The sequence below is a fragment of the Moschus berezovskii genome, chromosome 17, assembly GCF_049115385.1.
Source record: "Moschus berezovskii isolate FMDL1 chromosome 17, NW_MosBer_1.0, whole genome shotgun sequence".
Taxonomy (NCBI): Eukaryota; Metazoa; Chordata; class Mammalia; order Artiodactyla; family Moschidae; genus Moschus; species Moschus berezovskii.
Genome location: NC_142476.1, coordinates 51,845,871 through 51,870,067, shown reverse-complemented (window position 1 = coordinate 51,870,067; position 24,197 = coordinate 51,845,871). Strand labels below are relative to the sequence as shown.

Genomic DNA, 24,197 nt, shown 5'->3' with positions numbered 1-24,197 from the left:
CCTCATTCTGAAAATAATTCATTAGATCTGGCAAGTCAAGCTCCAGTATGAGTTCAAAAATACCATCTCCATATGAAAACTAGCAGAGAAATGTCAGGTGGATGAGAGGAGATTCTCTGTGAGGGGAGAGATGCTTGGAGAAATCAACATGGGAGTGACAAGAGTCACTCACTGAGTCAGTATGTGGAAGTTCAGTTGTGGGTATGAAATTCAGGGCCTGATCTGTATGTTGGAAGAAGAACCAGTTGTCTGTCTAGTTTACCTGGTGAAGTCTTGAAGGTGTTCTGTTCCACAGTTTAGCCCAGGGTCACCATTATGGCTCATCTGGGTCAGCTTTTGTCTCTGAAAGATCACTGTTATAATGTAAGTACAGGATATATCTCCAACCCCTTTAGGATAAAAGTTTAACTCTTATACAGTTCAGTCACTCAGTCATGTTCGACTCTTTGTGACCCCATGAATCACAGCACGTCAGGCCTCCCTGTCCATCACCAACTCCCGGAGTTCACTCAAACTCATGTCCATGGAGTCAGTGATGCCATCCAGCCATCTCATTCTCTGCCGTCCCCTTCTCCTCCTGCCCCAACCCCTCCCAGCATCAGAGTCTTTTCCAGTAAGTCAACTCCTTGCGTGAGGTGGCCAAAGTATTGGAGTTTCAGCTTTAGCATCAGTCCTTCCAATGAACACCCAGGACTGATCTCATTTAGAATGGACTAGCTGAGATCAATTCTTCGATTAGTTTATGCCACTTTGAAAGAGTGAATTGTCTCAAAGAAGGTAGTGGAAGCCAATAGTTTTAAGCCAAAAGTGGAGGGAAAGGTTAAAGTCATACTGCAGGATCAGAATTTAGGGCGAATTCCCACTCCTCATTTTGGCTGACAGCTAGGAGCTGGCCTTGCCCTATCAGGTAGTCCTTGGTATTGCTGGAGGTGGCCCTGTACTCTTGGCTAGGCTGTGGTGTTCTCTGGCTGAACAGAAACAATTTCACACAGCCAACAATATCTGACAAGGCCAGTCTGCAACCACAGGGGGCAATGCGGAAAAAAAAAAATTACTCGTTACTCAAGTCTGAACACAGATACAAATGAGAGCATGGTCAAAAGTGAGCACAAAAATGACCAAACATGCCAATAATCTGATGAACATGAGTGAGTGAGTTATATTTCTTTGCTGATTAAAGTTTGGCCATGTTTCACTCCTCATACCTTCTCTGGTAGCTCAGACGGTAAAAGTCTGACTGCAATGCAGGAGACTGTTCGATCCCTGGATCAGGAAGATCCCCTGGAGAAGGAAATGGCAACCCACTCCAATATTGTTACTGGGAAAAAATCACGTGGACAAAAGAGCTTGGTGGGCTACACCCATGGGGTCGCAAAGTATCGGACACGACTGAGTGACTGACACACAGCATACATTCCTCATACCTTTTAGGTAAGAGTTATCAGGATATGCAGTCATAGAATCCTGACGGTATCCCAACCAGACCAAGGCCTTGTTTCCTTAAATCCTCCCTCCAAATCCCCTAACACAAGGTTCAGTAAGAGAGTGCTGGATGTTTGGGAAGAGGATAGAATTGGAGAAGAACATGCCCCAGGAAATGGAAAGAAGGATGAGGCCAAAACCTCCCTGCTTCACAATGGGGCCTTTCTGTGTTCAGTGACCAGAAGCCAAGGACCCTGGCTGCATTTGTTGCTGACATTTATCCTCTGTTCCACATCTTAGCAAAGGAACCTGTGGTCCTCCAGAAGCCTGGCTGTCTGGAATGGGGAAGGAGTTTGTTCAGCCCACTGCCTCTTCTCCTTCCTAAGCAGCTGACTACTTCTTCTGATGTGGTTTTGTGGTTATATAGTAAGCAGCACTGCTCATGTGGACATGGTGTACTTTCAGTTTCTGAAAGTGAGTCACGTTGACTTTCCTCTTGGGAGTAAGAGTGACCCTTGCTGAGAAGGACTATATGACTAGAAAGAAGAAATACCAGAGGCCACCAGTGCCAGAGTGTTTACCACTGTAGGTAGTCACTAGTTTCTGGGAGTGGTATGTGTCATCTCTGTAAGCAAGGTGAACTAGGAAGAGGAATTTGATTTTGAATCTTCAAGTATTTGCCAACGTTTGAAGTCTTTCTTAATTCTCACTCATCCATTGGAGTGATGCTGATGGCTAAAGAGCTCAGGATCTATGGATGGACTCAAATAAGTTTATATTTGATCAGCTGGTATATGATGGGGAGGGTTTCCAAGAGGATTATTTGCTATGACTACATCTTTAATTTTTGTGTCTACTAACAAGCTCATGATACTGGACCACTCATAAAGTTCCTAAGAAATTATGGCATACCTGTTGAGAATTGAAGTTGAACTTGTAAAGAGCCAATAGACAAAAAAAGGAATTTCTTCTTTGTGGTTCCATTTGGTTAATCTTTCATGAAAGTGTGTAAAGCCAGGAGGAAGATATGAAGCAGTCATGTTGCTGCTTCTGGGCCCTTGATAAGCATTGTTCTTTAATTGTAGCGTTCTTTCACACTGAGCCAGGATGTAGCCTCAAGACACTTATCACTGTGCTCCAGACAGCCACTACCACCAGATCCCAGTGAGCATCTAGAACATCCCAATTTCTGTTCTAGATTCTCAGTTTAACTTTGTTCTTGAGTATCCAGGTTATGGGAGTGCCACATCAAGGAGGCTGCATTTCTTTCCTCAATAAGTAAATCCTTTTTAGTTGAAGAAAAGAGAAAATGGAATTATTCTTGAATTCTGCATCACTGATCCATCAACTATTACCTATTGCCTTGTTATTTGGGTGAGAGTAAGAGAGCTGAAAAGGCCAATAGTGGAGAAAGATGAGGCATTCTAAACAGTTTGTATCTATAAGTATACAAATATGGCGGCCACTTCATGGGGCTGAATTTTCAAGGCAATATGACATTCAATTCCTTTTAGGTATTAGGCCTGTCATTTGGTAGTTGCTGTGAGGTAGGAGGTAGCATCTATTAGAGAAGATTAGATTCAATAAAGAGACTTATTAAACTGTTAACATTTTAGAAGATTTAGCTTGTGATAGCTATTTATGCATTTTCCATAAAATGTACTTTTCAGTTTAGTCGCTCAGTCGTGTCCGACTCTTTGCGACCCCATGAATCACAGCACGCCAGGCCTCCCTGTCCATCACCAACTCCCAGAGTTCACTCAAACTCACCTCCATCGAGTCGGTGATGCCATCCAGCCATCTCATTCTCTGTTGTCCCCTTCTCCTCCTGCCCCCAACCCCTCCCAGCATCATAGTCTTTTCCAGTGAGTTAACTCTTCGCATGAGGTGGCCAAAGTATTGGAATTTCAGCTTTAGCATCAGTCCTTCCAATGAACATCCAGGACTGATCTCCTTTAGAATGTACTGGTTGCATCTCCTTGCAGTCCAAGGGACTCTCAAGAGTCTTCTCCAACACCACAGTTCAAAAGCATCAATTCTTCGGCGATCAGCTTTCTTCACAGTCCAACTCTCACATCCATACATGACCACGGGAAAAACCATAGCCTTGACTAGACGGACCTTTGTTGGCAAAGTAATGTCTCTGCTTTTTAATATGCTATCTAGGTTGGTCATAACTTTCCTTCCAAGGAGTAAGCGTCTTTTAATTTCATGGCTGCAATCAGCATCCACAGTGATTTTGGAGCCCCCAAAAATAAAGTCTTTAAAATCATATAAATATTAAATACAGTGCCTCCTGAGTTTTGGTTGCACTTAATAGATATAAGCTCTAGATTACATCAGCAGGAAAGGGACTTATTGGAAGGCAATTGCTTCAGAGAAGCAGCAAGAAGTTTAGAAAACAGACTTCCATCAAAAGATAGTCGCTACACTTATGTCAGACTGACACAGGAGCTTTGTGCTTGTCTGACTTCTCTTCATACCAGGAGTCCTTAATCTTCCGTAACATGAACCCATTTGGCCATTAAATGAAGTCTATGAGCTGATTCTCAGAATATTTTAAAATCTGTAAGATAAAGTATGCAGGCTTACAAAAGAAACCAATTATATTGAAATATAGTTATCAAAATATTAAAAAATCCCATGTGTGGGATACATAGCAACATATGCTTCTTTATTAATGCATTAGATAAACTTAACTGGTGATTCTAATTAATATTTCAGCTTCAGGAGTGATGAGCATAAGTGTACCTTGGGTATTTGCTAGTAGTTTACAATATCTGTAAGGATTATAAAGAAGATGAAAATACTTAATTTCAATATGAGACAAGGTCACAATTACTGCTAACACTACTGGGGTTAGTTTATTGCCTACATTCTTAATTGAAGGAAATGAAAAATTTTATTAGAAATTAGAGGAAATAATAGTGTATATATTTTCAATTCAATTTCATGGATTTCCCTTTATTCTGTTTATAGACTCCAGGTTAAGAATTCCTGTTTTAGACTGTGAGCTCCTTGATTTGTACCTAATTCAGCTTTGTGTGTATGTGATCCCCTTTTGTGAAACATCTGTATATATCCCTCTAGGTGGGTAGCTTTTTTGTCTGTAATGAGTGGAACATGATATTCCCCCCCCAAGCACTCATGGAAATAACTGAAAAACTGAAGCAACAGATCCCAGCCATAGTACAGATCATCATTCATACTGGTGGTTCTTGGCTTCCTTCTGTCTGGAAGAACTCCCGCTCAGCTCCTCTGCTGTCATTGTGCTCTGCTTGTTTTCCCAGTCATACCAGCCAAATGCTGCGGTGCAGTCTCCTGTGGTTCCACTGTGGGAGCTGGAAGCTCTTCTGGGTTGAATGGGTAGTGATGCCCTTGTCCTCGGAGAGGCCATGGGTTTCCCAGTAGTGGTTGTCCACCTAACCCTCTCTGAGAAAGGAAATTAACTTCTTTCTTGACAGTCATGATGATTTTCTGTCATCGTTATACTACTATCGTTGTCCTTGACTTATCAGAGGATTTCTTTCTGTCTCCCATTGGCCTACCTTCAGCTTCTCTGCCTTCCAGTTGCCTATTATTTCTTGTTTTACAATTGTGTTAAATGAACTTGTACTTTTCCTGTGTCCAGTACAAGTCTATTATGACAATATTAATTGTGTTGCTTGTCCTGTTAGTAACCCAAATATCTATTACTTACTTGGATCTTTATATTTACATCTGTGATGCTTTTGCTCCAGTGCCCCATATTACAGTTCAATGACCCTCTGGAAGGAAAAAAATTAGAACCAGAAATGACTTACAGACTGGACACTATTATGTTTGTCTCCTTCCTGCCGTCTTTATTTCAGCATGAAATATTGAAATAAAAACAATGTCAATTGTGAAAACATGGCATAGGGAAAAACTCTTTGAAATATCTGGTGGGTAAAAATAGTAACAATAACAGCAATAAATAAGTTTTCCCAATGACCTGAGCTTTGGAAAACTAATAGGTATTGCTGAATATTTTTCATCTCATTGATCAAAGCATCTACCTCCAAGAATGACAAAGATGCTTTGAACTCAGAAAATGAATGAAGAAAATTCATTCTGACCCACTCCACTCCATTTATTCCATAAACATTTTTTGGGGGGATTGTCTGTGTACCAAGAACTGTGGTTAGAGAACTTTTAGAAGACACTGTTGTGAGTTAGATCATATACTGGTTTGGAATCAGAACAACACTGAGATACAGCAGAGATTATTCTTCTTCTTGAAGAGATGAGGAAATGGAAGCACAGAAAATGGAAATGATTAAAGTTGGCCATCTATTTTCTGTCAACAACAGAGCTAGAGTTCTGAGATTCTGAATTTGTATCTAGTTGTCCTTCAGAAGTACAGACACAAGTCCGTAAAGTAAAGTAACTTTGGAAGATCACTCTCTTCCAAAACTATTTTTATTCAGTTCTGCTAAAACCAGCTGTTTGTTCACTGTGAGTTCATTTCTCCTTAGAAGAGCACCAGCCAAAAGCTCTGATTTGAGGAGCTTGAGTCCACGCTTACCTTCAGTCATTCTAAACCAGTTGACTGTACGTTTTTTAACTCAGGAGAAAATAGAATTCCCTTCAACGTAATTGTCTCTTTCTTCAAGGCATTCCTATGTGACTTTAGTAAGTATTCATTGAGCAGGTGCTATATGTAGAGTTTTGTACTCCTATTCACTCAGATGCCCATTCCTTGGGGCTTTTAGGCTGGAAAGACCTAAGGAGAAAATTGCAGAGTTATCAGATATGGTGATCTGAGGTGTTTCTAAGACATAAACTACCACTGAGGTATGGCCTCAAGGGAAGAAAAGTTGACCTCCTCTTTCTCCTATACTGTGTGAAGCTGCATTTTGATCCATCCTAGTAACTATTTGTGTGAGCACAAAATGAACTGAACTTTTGTTAGGTAGAAATAATTATTTGAATATAAGATAAATAATTTCTTTTTGCTTCATTTTTCTTCCTCCCCTCTTTGTTCTCTCTCTTTTTCTATCTCATTTTATTTTTCCCAAGAAATGCTGAGTTTAGAACCAACAAAGGAAGAGAGATATTGTATGAATAAAACATGACTTTTGCCTCAAGGAGATAGATATATGTTCCAGTGTAATGCAATGTGTTTTTCAGTAATGAAGCTACACATAAATAATTCAACCGCCTAGCTACTGGGGTTAGCCAGAGGAAGCTTTAGACTGTGGGTGAAACCTAAGTAGGGTCTTAGGGAATTGACAGATTATTTGTGCTTATAAATTAAAAACTCAATGTACTCCAAGAAATAAGTGTTAGAAGTTGCACAGACTATTTTTCTGGTTACCTTTATTAGTCGTGAGGGAAAAGAAAACTTAGGTTGAGAATTAGAAAATGTTTGAGAAGCCTGACTCCAACTCTTAAAACGTGGCCTTTAAGAAATTGGCCAGTGACTCTGAGGCACTACCTATTTCTACTAGAGCATTTCCTGCTTGTAGGTGATCTGAGGGTTCTGGTGGGAGGGTTTTAGAACTGATGCCTGGCAGATTCTGTCCCCCAAATAGTCTTTTCTAGCTCTTATGGGGCCCCCAACAACTCAAAACTGAAGTTGTTAGTTAAACCACAGCTTTAACTACTCAGCCCCCCAAGTCTTCAGTCATACTTGTCAATTACCCCTACGCCCACACAGAACCTGCCTTTTTTGTCTGGGTGATGCCAGTAAACCCACCTCTGACTAGGATCAGACCATATAGGAGGCTTAAAGCCCTATGGGATTTTCAGAATGTTTAATAGGGTGTCAAAACATCTATGGGGGACGGCCCCTAGAGACCCTGTGCCAACTGACTTCTACCCACCCTCATGCGTCACATATATATGGCAGCTTTATTCTGAAGTTCATTGGCAGTAAATTCTTATGAATAAGTATGTAACTTAAAAGAAGTATCAATTAACTCATTTCTGGAGACGTTTCATTTTTAGGAGGAAAAAGCCTACTGACGAAACTAAACTTCTGGGGGATCAATCCAGATTTAGTTCAATTTCCAAACCTTCTATTCCAACATGTGTGTTCATTGTATGAGACTATTAATACTCAGACTAATACCCTGAAAAAAATTGATTGTTGGCTGTTTTGTACTTCTGAATGCCAGAAATATTAGAGCAATAAAATTTTAAACAAAGAAGAGTTAATGATAGATTAACTATAGAATTAACTTGGAAGTTCTTTGTGTGTTGGGTAAATTGATTTCTTAATGTATGTATTTCTTAATGTCTCATGTATTTTTTTAAAAAGAAAGTTTTAGAAGCGCTGATTTTCTGAGACAAAAAGAAAATGTGTTCAATTAATGAAAACGGAGAGATCACAACAGACAACATAGAAATACAAAGGATCATAAGAGACTACTATCAGCAATTATATGCCAATAAAATGGACAACTTGGAAGAAATGGACAAATTCTTAGAAAAGTACAGCTTTCCAAAACTGAACCAGGAAGAAACAGAAAATCTTAACAGACCCATCACAAGCACGGAAATTGAAACTATAATCAGAAATCTTCCAGCAAACAAAAGCCCAGGTCCAGACGGCTTCACAGCTGAATTCTACCAAAAATGTAGAGAAGAGCTAACACCTATTCTACTCAAACTCTTCCAGAAAATTGCTGAGGAAGGGAAACTTCCAAACTCATTCTATGAGGCCACCATCACCCTAATACCAAAACCTGACAAAGATGCCACAAAAAGAACTACAGGCCAATATCACTGATGAACATAGATGCAAAAATCCTTAACAAAATTCTAGCAATCAGAATCCAACAACACATTAAAAAGATCATACATCATGACCAAGTGGGCTTTATCCCAGGGATGCAAGGATTCTTCAATATCTGCAAATCAATCAATGTAATACACCACATTAAGAAAATGAAAAATAAAAACCATATGATTATCTCAATAGATGCAGAGAAAGCCTTTGACAAAATTCAACATCCATTTATGATCAAAACCCTCCAGAAGGCGGAAATAGAAGGAACATTCCTCAACATAATAAAAACTTCACAGAAATGATACTTCATTACATCATATGCATTTAATAGCTTTTATTTCTTTGTACTTGATTGTTTCACACCTTATTTCCAAATGAACATAAAGAAAATAGGTGCAAAAATAAATGCTTTGGCTCCCCTACAAATTCTATCTGCATTTAAACACAGTTGCAAATCAATCACTTGTGGAACTTTTTTAAAATTACACTCCTCTCTCCACTATCTGCCATTTTTATTCACCAAGTCTGGGATGATGTCTGAAAAAATTGAGAGATGTTTTCAAAGTGATTCTGATGCTTTTCCATTTTGAGAATTACCAGTTTAGATTATTTTTTAGCCCTTGCATTCCCCATTTTACCTCTTCCCAGTTTGCTGCTTAATATTTATTGAGGGGACTTCCCTGGTGATCCAGTGGCTAAGACTCTGTACTCCCAGTGCTTGGGGCTAGGGTTTGATCCCTGACCAGGGAACTGGATTCTGTGTGCTAGGAGTTCACATGCTGCAACTAAAAGACCCCACATGCTACAGCTGGGACCTGGCACAAATAAATAAATATCTTTAAAATATATGTATGTATTGACTAACTTTTCTTTGCCCTTGATTATTTCACATCTCCTTATTTCAAAATGAACACAAAGAATTTGGAGGCGATGCCTGGCAGTAGCTAGACATCCAGTAGATCCTAGTTAGCTGGTTAGAGTATAGCAGAGAGTCCTGTAGAGGAGAGAGAAGTCTGAGGAGGAGAAAGTGGATAAACTTGAGTACCCAGAGATCCAAGTGGGAGGCGGATAGACTGGCTACCTGATGGGGATATAGGAGCAGAGTCAGCGTGTGTGTGCCTGCTCAGTTGTGTCCAACTCTTTGTGACCCCATTGACTGCAGCCTCTCAGGCTCCTCTATCCATGGGATTTTTCCAGGCAAAATTACTGGAGTGGGTTGCCATTTCCTCCTACAGGGGATCTTCCTGACCCAGAGATCGAACCCGAGTCTCATGCATCTCCTGCATTGGCAGGTGGGTTCTTTACCACTGTGCCACCTGGGAAGCCCAGGTGCTGAGTCAAGGGCATTGGTATAAGGCTGAGGAGAGCCAGTTGTTATCTAGCCTTTCCTGTTAACAGGAATGATGCAGAGGATTGTGATTCTTAGGGTGGAGCTCTTGATATTTTGCTTAGTTAGATTCTTGGCTTCAGAGAGGAATTGATCATCTCACTGGAACCTTCAAGAATGGATTCAAGCTATAAAAGGGATTGACAGTCTCCATTCAAATGGTTCCATAGAGCTTTAACTCTCAATGGAAATTTGAATTGCAACCCCTCCATTTTTATCATGTAACTACATACAGCTGAGAACATCACCATGAACCAGGAAGTAAGCATCTACCATTAGTGGAAAACTGTCCAAAGAAGTGAATTGTAAAGGACATGACTCTTGAACACAAATATTTTGGTCCTATACCAGCACTCTTTTCTACTTCTAACTTAAGCTTCTGACTTGAGTGTTCTGTCACTCATGGATTCGAAATCTGATGTCCTCTCAGTTTTTTGCTTTCCAACCTTGGAGGAATTTCCCCAGCGTCCAGCACCCCTTGAGTTTCACTCCCCACTTGAGTCGTAGCTTTCCAGGAGTTCTGTTGCTTCCTCTTCTTTCTTCTCCGTTTTTACAAACACTGCAGCACAATGACCCTTCCTTGCCTTTTATGAAACCACATAAAGTCATAACAAGTCAATGATGGTATATTAGAGTTTTATTCATGGGAAAGGGTGTATGGAATTTGTCTCAAATTTACTTTATTTCTAATGGAGATATGTGACCACTGTTCATTTTTTTCATTTTTCTTTGTCTTGGTACTACAAAGGCAATTAGTTCCTGAACCTTAATGACACATTTGATGGATGAGGATGAAATGAGATGATTTTCAGAAATGGTATTTCTCTCTTAAGAACAAAATGAATTCTCTTCAGAGAAGAACAATTCACATGATTGTGAAACAAAAGGTGATTTCTGTCTTAAAACTACTTGAAGTGAATTGAAGTGAAGTGACGGTTGCTCAGTTGTGTCTGACTCTTTGTGACCCCACAGACTGTAGCCTGCCAGACTCCTTTGTCCATGGAATTCTCCAGGCAAAAATACTAGAGTGGGTTGCTATTCCCTTCTTCAGGGGAACTTCCTAACCCAGGGATGGAACCTGGGTCTCCTGCATTGCAGGTAGATTCTTTACCACCTGAGCTACCAAAGGACCCATAAACCTACTTGAAGCACTAAAATTTCTACTAATCTGGAATAAGACAAAAGTTAATTTTGGTAGATTCACTGTGTATAAAAAAGGATGCATTCATCATAAGCAGCATTTTAAAGTAACAAATAGCATTAAGGGTTGTTTCAAATGTAAAACACAATCTCAAAGGACAAAGGAAAATTGAAATTTGCCAAAGTTTACCAGAATGTCCATATATACAGATTTACAGGTTCAATTTTCATGCCATTAGCTATTGAGCCTAGTAGACAAACATATTTAGGTATCACTTTTCTCTTCCTTTTAAAGTTAATAGACTTTATTTTTAGTATAATTAAAGAAGTTTACAGAAAAATGGTGAGTTGCAATACTGCTCCCTCTTCTCACATGAACTCACATGCAGAATTTCCCTTGTTCTTCACATCTTGCATTGCTGTGGTGGATTTGCTACAACTGGTAAACCCATATTGATCTATCACTATTAATTAAAGTCAATAGTTCACATTAGGGTTCCCTATTTGTGTTGTCCCGTTCTATGGCTTTTGACAAATGCATAATGTCCTATATCCACCTAGTGGTATTATATTGAATAGTTCTATCATCTTAAAATTTCCCTGTGTTCTGCCTAGTCATTCCTCCTTCCTTCTCCCTGAATTCCTGGCAGCTTGGAATTTAGGGAGAATGGACAACACAGTAGAGACTGTGTTTTTACTGTCTCTATAGTTTTGCATTTTTCTCTAATGTTATGTAGTTGGAATGATATAGTATGTAGTCTTTTCAGACTGGCTTCTTTCACTTAGCAGTATGCACTTAAGATCTTTCCATGACTTAGTATTTCATTTCCATTTATTTTATGAATGTACCATACTTTAATCTCTTCACTTATTGATGGACATCTGGGCTGTTTCTAATATTTGGCACTTATGAGTAAAACTTCTATAAATGTTCATGTGTGGGTTTTTGGGTGGACATAAGTTTTCAACTCATTTGAATAAATACCAAGGGGCACAATTTCTGGATCATATGGTAAGACCGTTTAGTTTTGTAGGAAATTGCCAAGCTGTATTCCCTTCAGCAATGAATGAGAGTTCTTGTTGCTCCACATCCTAATGGGCATTTGATGTTGGATGTGGATTTTCACCATTCTAATTATTGTGTAGTGGTACCTCACTGTTGCTTTGATTTGCAATTTTCTAATGTCATGTGATGCTGAACATATTTCCATATACTTATTTGCCATCCATATATCTTCTTTAGTAAAATGTTTGTTCAGAGTTTCTGCCCATTTTTAAATGAAATCCCAAAGTGTTTAGTAATTAATCAATTGAAAAGTTTATTTTCTTATTGTTGAGTTTTAAGAGTTCTTTATAAATTATGGATATAATTCCTTTGCCAGATACTTGTTTTGAAAACATTTTCTTCCCATCTGTGGCTTGTCTATGCAATTTCTTAAGGGATTATCTTTTTAAAACTAGGTGTGTTACACAAATAAGCAGTTTTCTTGGTTTTCTGGGAGTGTCCAGTTACAATGTTATGAAAGAGGAAGACAGGGAGATTTTATTTTAGTAAGAAAAGTTAAGTTCTCTTAACTATGATATCTTAAAATGAATTATCACAAGGACTCAGAGGAACATGTAAATGTCAAATTTCGTAGAATACAGAGGACATTGTAGGGGTAATTGGTGTCCTTGAAGAAGTAAACCCATACTAGTGGGACATGTATGTTCTCGCACAGGCCCGGTGCTCGTGACTTTTTATCCTGAAACTTATGCCTTGCGCTCAATCCATTCTTTTAATTTCCTTCTCTCTTGACTTATTGATCACCCACCATTTGCATCTCAGTCTGAAACCCTCATTTTATTGGCCATTGCGTGGTATTGAATCAAGAGCTTGGGCTTTCTTATCAGATAGCTTGAGCTCAGCTCTCTGATCTGTAAATCACAAGCTACGTGACTTTAGGGAAGTTATTATCTTCTTACAGCCTGTTTCCTTCTGTGCCTGCCCCACAGTCAGTTGAGAAGATTAACGAGTATGTGTAAAACATTCAGCACTGTGTCTGGCTCTGGTGCTCAGTTAATGTGTGTCTTCTCCCCATCCTTTTGATTTTTGCTGTATGGTTCTCCCTATCTCTATAGCCTATAACTCTTTTTGACTTCCAGTTTTCCTTGTTTGAGGCTGAATATTTCTCCAAATAACATTGAAAGTGATAACTCCCTTCCTTCCTCCCAAGCAATTCCTCTCTTTTAAGTGTCCTGTGGTCAGCCCCACGTGGTCTGTTCTGGTCTCTTGGTAAAACCCCCAAACAGACACAGTTAACTGAGTCTTGGACCTGCAGCTTCTCTTTCTCCTTTAGCTGTTGCTATTTCTACCCTTTTTAGAGGCACTGAATTCATTTATACTAACAAGTGTTTAGTGATGAACTACTATGTACTTAGCATTGTGATATAGTTGAGGGGCTCACAAAAAGGAAGATAATGTCTTCCCTTCAGATTGATGATTTACTTGGAGAGACAAGATATAATGGTAAAACAGACCCCAATATTAGACAGGGTGTGTCTAAATGTTAGGTACAGTCACATGTGAGCTGGTGCTTTTGTAGTATTCACTGGTATGTCACCCAAGTGACCACTACCCAGGTTTGAGCCCCAGACTCTGACCAAGAGAGATACCTGTTGGCTAAAGGAACCCAGAGAAATGAACACAGGCTTGATAGTGAGGGACAATGAAGAGAGGAGATTTATAGCATGATTGGAGTCAGTAGCTGGGGATCATTGGAGACCTTAGAAACCAGCAGTTCTGAGGAGTGGGAAAGAATCTATTAAACATAGCTTCCTAGAATAGGAGAATCTTCACTTTTTCCTCTCTCCCACTTTGTTCCTACCAATTTACTGTTAGTTTTATGGCTATGGACAAATATCTAGTGAGAACCAAAATTTGCAAGACTTCCATTATGAAATAAAATTACTAAATTTAATGTCAGATTTTGCCTTTAAAAAAAAATGCAATGCTTACTTTAAAAAAAAATACCCAACCTGGGTGCAAAGACTACTTTAGAAATCTTAGAGAATGAAAAAAAAGTAAATGCATAAGACAAATGAGACATTGGGAAAAAAAGTATGGGGGATACTAGATGAATCTAGGAGTGAACTTAGAATGTAACATTTATGCTATAAAGTTCACTACGTTTGCTGGAGTTGGGCCTGTCTAGGAACTAACCAGAAAAGTGAACATGATTGTTTACAAAATTTATAGGATTCCCTAGGTAACAGTGAATCCGTGGTAGAAAAGTAAGAGGAAAGTAACCATTCCTGATACTAGGCCATGGAATGTTTTTTCCCTCAGGGTCTTCATATAAAGATTAAGAATTTGACTTCAACTTTTGTAAGAATTTAATTGTACAAGGGCAGGAGGAGAATGTTTACTAATCAGAAACCATCATCTTTGATTTCTTTACATCAAAATTATAGGGTTTTTTGGTACTCTGTGATAACCATACTTAAGGCTGATTAACATTGTTGTATGGCAGAAATCAACACAATATTATAAAGCAACTATCTTCCAATTAAAAAAAAGTTAAAGGGTAAATTAAAAAAAAAAACTTTGCTTTTATTAAAAAAAAATTATAGGGTTTCTTTTCTACTTGAATATACCCAAGACCTCTCCAAAATTTCCTCATGATCAATAAGGGAAGAGGGAGGGGTCCTCATGACATTAAGAAAGGAAAGATGAGACATCTTGACATTCAATCCCCCATATTATCCCCTCTCCCTTACCTTCTGCTATGGACAATTCCTTGTGGCTCAGCTGGTAAAGAATCTGCCTGAAATGTGGGAGACCTGGGTTGGAGGGCTGGGTTGGAGACCTGGGTTCAATCCCTGGGTTGGAAAGATCCCCTGGAGAAGGGAATGCTGCCCACTCCAGTATTCTGGCCTGGAGAATTCCATGGACTGTATAGTCCATGGGGTCACAAACTGTGGGACACAACTGAGTGACTTTCACTTCACTTCATGGATAATTATTTCCCCCTTAAAATTTGTATGTTGAGGTCCTTATACCCAGCACCTAAGAATGTGACTGCATTTGGAAACAAGGCCTTTAAGGAAGTGACTAAGTTAAAATGATTTCATTAGGGTGGGACTCAATCTATTGGGACTGATGTCCTAATAATAAGAGATTAGAACACACAGAGAGCAGCCCATCCCTTGTATGCACAGAGAGGAAACCATGTGAGGACACAGCAGGAAGGCAGCCAAACCTGCCAAACCTTGACCTTGGACTCTGAGCCTCTACAACTCTGAAGAAACAAATTTCTGTTGTGAAATCCATCCAATGTGTGATACTCTTTTATGGCATGCGTGTGTAGTCACTTCAGTCATGTCCGACTTTTTGCATGAAACATAACCCATCAGGCTCCTCTGTCCATGGAATTCTCCAGGCTAGAATACTGGGGTGGGTAGCCTTTCCCTTCTCCAGAGGATCTTTCTGACCCAGGGAACAAATTCATTTCTCTAGCGTCTCCTGCATTGGCAGGCAGGATCTTTACCACTAGCGCCACCTGGGAAGCCCTAATAAATGACATACCTTCTAATTGGTCTGTATGCCACTGCAAGATTCCCTTGGCTTAAATTTACTTTGATCTGTCAGTATCCTTTTGAAAAACTGAAAGTTTAAACTTCCTATTCTCGTATCACTGCGGATGCTGACTGCAGCCATGAAATTAAAAGACGTTTACTCCTTGGAAGGAAAGTTATGACCAACATAGATAGCATATTAAAAAGCAGAGACATTACTTTGCCAACAAAGGTCCGTCTAGTCAAGTCTATGATGGTTTTTCCCGTGGTCATGTATGGATGTGAGAGTTGGACTGTGAAGAAAGCTGATCGCCAAAGAATTGATGCTTTTGAAGTGTGGTGCTGGAGAAGACTCTTGAGAGTCCCTTGGACTGCAAGGAGATCCAACCAGTCCATTCTAAAGGAGATCAATCCTGGGTGTTCATTGGAAGGACTGATGCTAAAGCTGAAACTCCAATACTTTGGCCACCTCATGCGAAGAGTTGACTCACTGGAAAAGACTCTGATGGTGGGAGGGATTGGTGGCAGGAGGAATAGGGGACAACAGAGAATGAGATGGTTGGATGGCATCACCGACTCGATGGAGGTGAGTTTGAGTGAACTCCGGGAGTTGGTGATGGACAGGGAGTCCTGGCGTCCTGTGATTCATGGGGTCGCAAAGAGTCGGACACGACTGAGCGACTGAACTGAACTGATTCTCGTATTCATGATTTTAAAAAATCTGACCCCAATCTGCCTTTCCCTACTTAATCCATAATACACAAACCTCCTCTAGTAAAACAGCTCCATATCATCTCCCAGATATGTTTTATATTTTATGCATTTGTATCTTTCCGCATTCTATGTGGAATATTGAAATTTCCATCCTTTGAGATCTTACCCATCCCTCAGTATCCATCATCTCAACTTCCCACTCATCTACAAAGCCTTTGATTGTCTTAACTATTAAAAGCATTTTTTCCTCTTCTGAGTTCTTACATTTTGTCATTATTTATTCACAAGTCTTATTCCTCCTGTTTGAGGGTAATATCCTGAAAAGTGCAAGTCGCATTTTTATGCCTATATGTAAAGTCCCTAGCACAACTTCCAAAGAGAAGGTGGTTCACTCATTTATTCATCCATACATTGCTCTTAGCCACACGTTATATTAGTCTGTGGTGGATACAACAGAGAGAAAAGCAAATGTGGTCTTTGCCCCAGGGGACTTGCATCCCATTGGAGGTACAGATAAATGAGTAATCAAGTAGGTTGCTGCTGCTGCTAAGTCACTTCAGTCGTGTCCGACTCTGTGTGACCCCACAGACGGAAGCCCAACCAGGCTCTCCCGTCCCTGGGATTCTCCAGGCAAGAACACTGGAGTGGGTTGCCATTTCCTTCTCCAATGTGTCAAAGTGGAAAGTGAAAAGTGAAAGTGAAGTCGCTCAGTCGTGTCCGACCCTTAGCGACCCCACAGACTGCAGCCCACCAGGCTCCTCCATCCACGGGATTTTCTAGGCAATAGTACTGGAGTGGCTTGCCATTGCCTTCTCCAATAGAGGTTGTTATTAGTACCTCGATAGAGAATAACGTCATGACTTATTTCAGACAGTGTGCTTTGGGAGGGGCCTGGTAAGGAGGTGCCATTGAAGCTAAGATATGTAGGGAAGAAACCAGCCCCAAGAAGCAGGTTAAGCAAAGAATAAATTCGTTCTCCAACTAACATGCTTAGAGCACAGTGAACAAGAGGGAGCGTGGCTGGAGGTGAGGGTAGAGAGGAGGTGACCACTACATCCTGCATTGTCTTGGGAAGGGGTTTGGGTTTTTTAGGAAGCCTTCAGAGAATTATAAGCAGGGAGGTGTCACGGCATGCTTTAAAAATCTCTCTGCTATGCAGAGAATGAATTGTTGAGTGAAAACGTGGAGACATATTAGGAAACTATTGTGGTATCCAGGTTAGAAGTGGTGGGTTGCAAACTAAAGTGGCAGTGGAGAAAGAAGTGGATGAGGTGTAACATTTTGGAGGTGGCCTTACAGATGGATAGGATGTGGGGAAACCGAAGAAGAAGGATTACTCCAAGATTTCGGTTTCTATTAACAATGTTTTCCCTTATTTAATTGTAAAATAGGACCTAATCATTAAAAATAGTCTTACACAATATACACATACACTATAGGAAATGAAAAGCTCCCAACTTTGTTAAATTCTGCTTCCCTAATAGCTCAGTTGGTAAAGGATCCACCTGCAATGCAGGAGACCCCAGTTTGATTCCTGGGTCAGGAAGATCCACTGGAGAAGGGATAGGCTATCTACTCCAGCATTCTTGGGCTTCCCTTGTGGCTCAACTGGTAAAGAATCTGCCTACAATGCGGGAGACCAGGGTTGGGAAGATCCCTTGGAGAAGGGAAAGGCTACCAAATCCAGTATTCTGGCTTGGAGAATTTCATGGACTATCCATGGAGTTGCAAAGAGTCAGACATGACTGAGCAACTTTCACTTTCACTTGTTAAATTCTACTTCTCAAGGACAATATCTTTAATAGTTGAATATATGTTTAACATATATATGTATATATATATACACACACACATATTTTTAATGCTTGTGGGTATATGTGTGTGGTAAAAAAGGAAAAAGAATGTCATTCAAAACAAAAACCAGCTACAACCACCTCTAACCTCCCTGGCATAGCAGAAGTCTATCTTAGGTAAACAGTATCTTACTTAGAAAAATTACCTTGGAGGCATTTTTGGTGAGTGTCCTGGGGAGAGAGGGGAAAACAAAGGGAAAGGTGAATTACTCTGAAAAACCAAGTGAGGGGATAGCCTGATCTGTAGGTAGCCTGGGAGAGAATTTCTAAAAATGAAAGATGGAGGGAGAGGGGGCACAGATGGAGGGGCTATCCAGTAGGGGGCTGAGGAAATCCTTGGTATGTAGTGGATGTGATCAAGGAACTTTAGAACAGGAGTGACTCTTATTTCTACGTGGTTCCCAGTTTTTCTGGACTCCCTCCTGAATTTTCATTAAACTTCTGTTACACATGACAGTTTCTAGTGGTGATTTAGCTTAAAGCTAAATAAAAATAGGAAGCTGGTATTTAACATGAGCAAAGCAGTCTTGGCAGTCTTGTGACTGATTGCCACACGTAGTGAGAGTCAGGTAGTTGAGAGTAAGGAGAATCAGGCTGCAGAGTAGACCGGAAATAGATATTATTTATTTCTGTTCTATGGATGAAAAATTCCCTCAGTTTGAAACTTAGGTACTTGTGCCATTTTATTTGAGTAGTTATAAAATGTTTTATCCCTAAGGGTGGACAGCAGAATCTGATTGTGTATGTGTGTGTGTAACGTATGAACTTTGTTCATCTTAGATCCAGGTATCTGGCTATAGTTGTTTCATTATTTAAAATGCATCAGCATCCCTGGCAAGGTATGACAAAATCAGTAGCAGGCAAGAAATCTTTGCATTTTCAGAGTCTTGGATGGCCCCATAAATAAGAGTTGGCAGCATTGTTAGGTGACTTTTAAATTTAGGTTTTTCACCTATAAGTTGAAGTTTTTCAACTTCAGCATTTAATTATTCTGTATTTGAAAGGTCACTAGAAACCAAGAGTTTTTTTTTTTTTTTTCAATAGTGTTGAAACTGGAAAAAAAAAGTTTAATCAATTTCCATTCAAACCAAGCTCCCTTCTTGCATTTTTTCCCTTTGGGGAGGTTATGGGGTAGATAGAGGCTGTGGGGAACAAGGCGGTTATTGTTTTTGTGAAACTTTTTGGTTTTGACTCTGACCTTTATCTTATAATAGAAGGTAGGGTGTTCTGTATTAAATGGAAGAAACCTGTGGTGAGGGAACAGAGAAACCGTAATAGGGGAAGCTTAGATATGACCTAACAGAGAGCCCATATTGTCTAGGGAGAATCATTTAGTAGCAGTAGGTAAGTTCTAAGTAGGACAATAGTGTGACCTGTAGCTGAATTCCAAAGACCAGTAGTTCAAGGACATTTCATAGGCTTGAGAACTGTTTGTCTTGCCAGTATTGATCAGTACCACCCTCTTTGTCCCTAGCTATATTCATAGCTCTTCTTTTTTTATTTTTTAAATTAGTTTATTTATTTTAATTGGAGGCTAATTACTTTACAATATTGTGGTGGTTTTTGCCATGCCTTCACATGAATCAGCTCTTCTTGATTCTCATTCAGTTTAGGAAAACACTGGCATATTCAGATGCCTTCAGAAAAACAAACAAAACCTTCAGGGTTACTCAAATCCACCCACAGCCACATCCTTCCAAACGTGCTTATTTCTATAAGACCTATATCTTTAGAAGATGGGAGGAAGGAAGAGATGTGAAAGGTTTTAGATCCAGTTCACCCTTTAGTATTTCCCAGATTTATAATATGCATAAATGATAAAAGCGAGGTTTTCTTCTTGGTTCTGTTGTTGATCTTGGGAAATTTCTAAAGAACCTAGGTGTTTTTTGTAACAAAGAACCCCAGGGCCTTGTCAGGACTAAACTGCTTTAAATCTTTTGCATGTTATTAACTTAATAAATGATTTGCTTTCAAGCTTTGTTGTTCTAGGTTATAAACTTGCTTGCTAATACAATGTGGTTATTTTAGCTTTTTTTTTTGCTTTTTTTTCGTGAGATTCTTATTTTGTTTGCAGTTAGATTTATCACTTTCTAGGGTGCTCCACAGAAAGCATAGTTGCCTTGGGACAGCAAATGCTTCATGAAAGTTATGATCTGGCAGCTTGTTAGAAGGGAAAACCAAATAACCAAATGAACAGTCTGTTTTTCCCTTTCCTTTAGACTCAATCAAAAGAATCCACAGTAAGGCTTCAGAAGGTGCTACCCCTAATCCCAGCTGGGGAATTCCTTGGTTCTTTCCAGCAATTATGGTTTACCAAGAACTGTCCTTACTTTGTGCTGTAATCTACAGCATCAATAACACCATGCTTGCTCAAGAAGCCTGCTTTTTGGCGTGAATGCCTACCATGTTTAGGCAAGAGCAACACAGAAGCAGAGAACTCTTTTAGGACAAGGATAGTGTCTTATTCCTCTGTTCACCCCTAGGGCTTAGAACAGTGCCTGGGACAATGTTAAGTATTAAGTGTTAATCACTCAGTCATGTCTGACTCTGCAACCTCATGGACTATAGCCCACCAGGCTCCTCTATCCATTGAATTCTCTAGGCAAGAATACAGAAATGGATAGCCATTCCCTTCTCCAGGGGATCTTCCCAACCCGGGGACTGAACCTGGGTCTTCTGCATTGTAGGCAGATTCTTTACCATTGAGCCAACAGGGAAGCCCAAAGGGACACTATTTACCAAGGGTGTTGAGGACGATCACTTTGGGATTGATCTCAAAATGGTGCTGCCTCTGCATCCTGGCTGCACGTTGGGAAACATGTTCCTGGTTCTTTGGTAAAGAACTCTGTGAATTAAAATACCAGGCCTTCTTTAAGGATTGACTCTGAACTGCTGGGATAATAAGTTGTTAATGACAGGAGTTTGGAAGTAGAAGCCACAGTAGCAAGACTTGCAGCTGCCAATGGCTGGTCTCTTAGCTCTGGTGGGAGCAAGGACCCATTGCCAAGTGGTCAATGTGTGCTGAACAGAGTACCGATCATAAGGATAAAGGCTGCAGTGAGAGAGGTTGGTATCTATTCAGTAGAACAGGAAACCCTGGGATACCAGGGAAAGGTAAGAGTTGGGAGTTTGGAGCCTGGGCCAACAAAATTCAGGGATTGAGGAGGTCAAAGACACTCAAATTGCTGTCCATCATGGGCAGATGAGGGCCTGGGGTAGAACAGGGTGATCGCAATACTCATAGATCCATTGAGTCAAACAGTTGACTCGATGAACAGACAGACATGGCAGTTGGCTTTCTTAACAAGTCCATAATTCCATCGTTTTAGTGAGAGCAGATGATTTGTAAGTTCCCAAGAGAAAACTGTGCTGTTGAGCAGAGATGCCATTTTCCCATGAGGGAGGGGTGTTTGAGCAAGTGTGTTCTCTATATGAAAGGCCTCTGCAGATTAGATCAGATGTGCAGTTGGGGTTTGCGTAGGGGCAGCCCACAGGTGAGAGGCTCCTCATTAGATCTGTGTCTGAGTGGGCTGAGCAAGTGGAGGAGGTTGCGAGGAGCCCCACAGGCTTCAGAACGTTGTCAGTTCCAGTCCCGTGTGAGTGGTTGGCTGGCTGCCCACCTGCTGCTATGTCTCTAGCGCAGCTCCACGTGCACACTTTGAACATGTTCTCACATGTAGATCCTGTTTATGTAAGAAGTTAGATCAAACACCCCCACAGTGTTTTAAGTACACACTGGAAGGGTATCCTCTTACCCCTGCCGTGACTCAATACACAGAGCAGAAATGCTGCTCTGTTCTCTAGACTCTGAATTTCTAAAGTGGAATCACTTGAGAATCACAGAAAACCATCCCTCTCAGTGACTGTTGTCCCGGCCAACTAACCTACCTGGCTTGCACTGCTGCAGGGCTGGGGGTTATTGATTAAAGAAAAAAAAAATTTCTTTTTTAAGATTTTTTTTTTGATGGACTATTTTTAAAATCTTTATTTAATTAGCTACAATATTGCTTTTGTTGTTTATGTTCTGATTTTTTTTTGTTTTTGTTTTTTTTTTTTGGCTGCCAGGCATGTGGGATCTTAGCTCTGTGACCAGGAATTGAACTCGCACCCCTTGCATTGAAAGGTGAAGTCTTAACCATTGGACCTCCAGGGAAATCCCAGAAAAACCAAAATTAATGTAAATGAATCACTTACTTTTTCATGTTCACTTTCTTCCATTCTGAAGCTCTCCTTTCTCTCTTTAGTATTTTCCTATCATCTTTCTCTTCAGTTAATTGGAATGAATTGCTCAACAAACTTGTTATTCAAACATGAGACATCTTTTTGCTCTTTAACTATTTGTTTGAACTGCTACACATTTTCTCAGTAAGGAAGCCAAAATTTCTCTAGAGGTTATTCTACTTAAATTGCCTAGTAACTTCAGGGTTGACACTGTGTAAAAATAGAGAGAACTGGGGTCTGGTCAGTTCCTTGCTTACCACCACAGGGACCTCTCCCCAGCTGGGCTTGTCCACAGCAGTGGCAGTGCCCCTGGTGGCCCTGACACCTTCGTCTTGTGCACTGGTTCTTCATCTGCACTTGGCCTCTGTTGGATATGGCTCTAGCAGAAAGTTCTTGGGGTTCACACACACAGACAACCAGGGGCAGAAACTGACCAACACTGAGAGGTTTCAGTTCAGTTCAGTCGCTCAGTCGTGTCCGACTCTCCGCGATCCCATGATCACAGCATGCCAGGCTTCCCTGTCCATCATCAACTCCCGGAGTTCACTCAAACTCATGTCCACAGAGTTGGTGATGTCATCCAGCCATCTCATTCTCTGTCATCCCCTTCTCCTCCCGCCTCCAACCTTTCCCAGCATCAGTGTCTTTTCCAGTGAGTCAACTCGTCGCATGAGGTGGCCAAAGTATTGCAGTTTCAGCTTTAGCATCAGTCCTTCCAATGAACACCCAGGATTGATCTCCTTTAGAATGGACTGGTTGGATCTCCTTGAAGTCCAAGGGACTCTCAAGAGTCTTCTCCAACACCACAGTTCAAAAGCATCAATTCTTCGGCAATCAGCTTTCTTCACAGTCCAACTCTCACATCCATACATGACCACGGGAAAAACCATAGCCTTGACTAGATGGACCTTGGTTGGCAAAGTAATGTCTCTGCTTTTTAATATACTATCAAGGTTGGTCATAACTTTCCTTTCAAGGAGTAAGCGTCTTTTAATTTCATGGCTGCAAGCAGCATCCGCAGTGATTTTGGAGCCCCAAAAAATAAAGTCTGACACTGTTTCCACTGTTTTTCCATCTATTTCCCATGAAGTGATGGGACCAGATGCCATGATCTTTGTTTTCTGAATGTTGAGCTTCAAGCCAACCTTTTCACTCTCCTCTTTCACTTTCATCAAGAGGCTTTTGAGTTCCTCTTCACTTTCTGCCATAAGGGTAGTGTCATCTGCATATCTGAGGTTATTGATATTTCTCCCAGCAATCTTGATTCCAGCTTGTGCTTCTTCCAGCCCAGCGTTCCTCATGATGTACTCTGCATATAAGTTAAATAAACAGGGTGACAATAAACAACCTTGACGTACTCCTTTTCCTATTTGGAACCAGTCTGTTGTTCCATGTCCAGTTCTGATTGTTGCTTCCTGACCTGCATACAGGTTTCTCAAGTGGCAGGTCAGGTGGTCTGTTATTCCCATGTCTTTCAGAATTTTCCACAGTTTATTGTGATCCACACAGTAAAAGGCTTTGGCATAGTCAATGAAGCAGAAATAGATGTTTTTCTGGAACTCTCTTGCTTTCTCCATGATCCAGCGAATGTTGGCAATTTGATCTCTGGTGCCTCTGCCTTTTCTAAAACCTGCTTGAACATCTGGGAGTTCACGGTTCACATACTGCTGAAGCCTGGCTTGGAGAATTTTGAGCATGACTTTACTAGTGTGTGAGATGAGTGCAATTGTGCAGTAGTTTGAGCATTCTTTGGCATTCCCTTTCTTTGGGATTGGAATGAAGACTGACCTTTTCCAGTCCTGTGGCCACTGCTGAGTTTTCCAAATTTGCTGGCATTTTGAGTGCAGCACTTTCACAGTGTCATCTTTCAAGATTTGAAATAGCTCAACTGGAATTCCATTACCTCCACTAGCTTTGTTCGTAGTGATATTTTCTAAGGCCCACTTGACTTCACATTCCAAGATGTCTGGCTCTAGGTGAGTGATCACACCATCGTGACTATCTTGGTCGTGAAGATCCTTTTTGTACAGTTCTTCTGTGTATTCTTGCCACCTCTTCTTAATATCTTCTGCTTCTGTTAGGTCCATACCATTTCTGTCCTTTATCGAGCCCATCATTGCATGAAATGTTCTCTTGGAATCTCTAATTT

General features: G+C 40.5%; 1 long non-coding RNA gene across 1 annotated transcript in view; it reads left to right on the top strand.

Moving 5' to 3' along the window:
• Window positions 1-21,890: 21,890 nt before the first annotated feature.
• The window catches only part of LOC148775154 (uncharacterized), a 63,381-nt gene continuing 61,074 nt past the window's right edge, over window positions 21,891-24,197 (top strand). The window contains exon 1 of the long non-coding RNA XR_016039477.1: window positions 21,891-21,950. This is a non-coding gene — a long non-coding RNA (uncharacterized LOC148775154). The remainder of the gene's footprint in view (window positions 21,951-24,197) is intronic.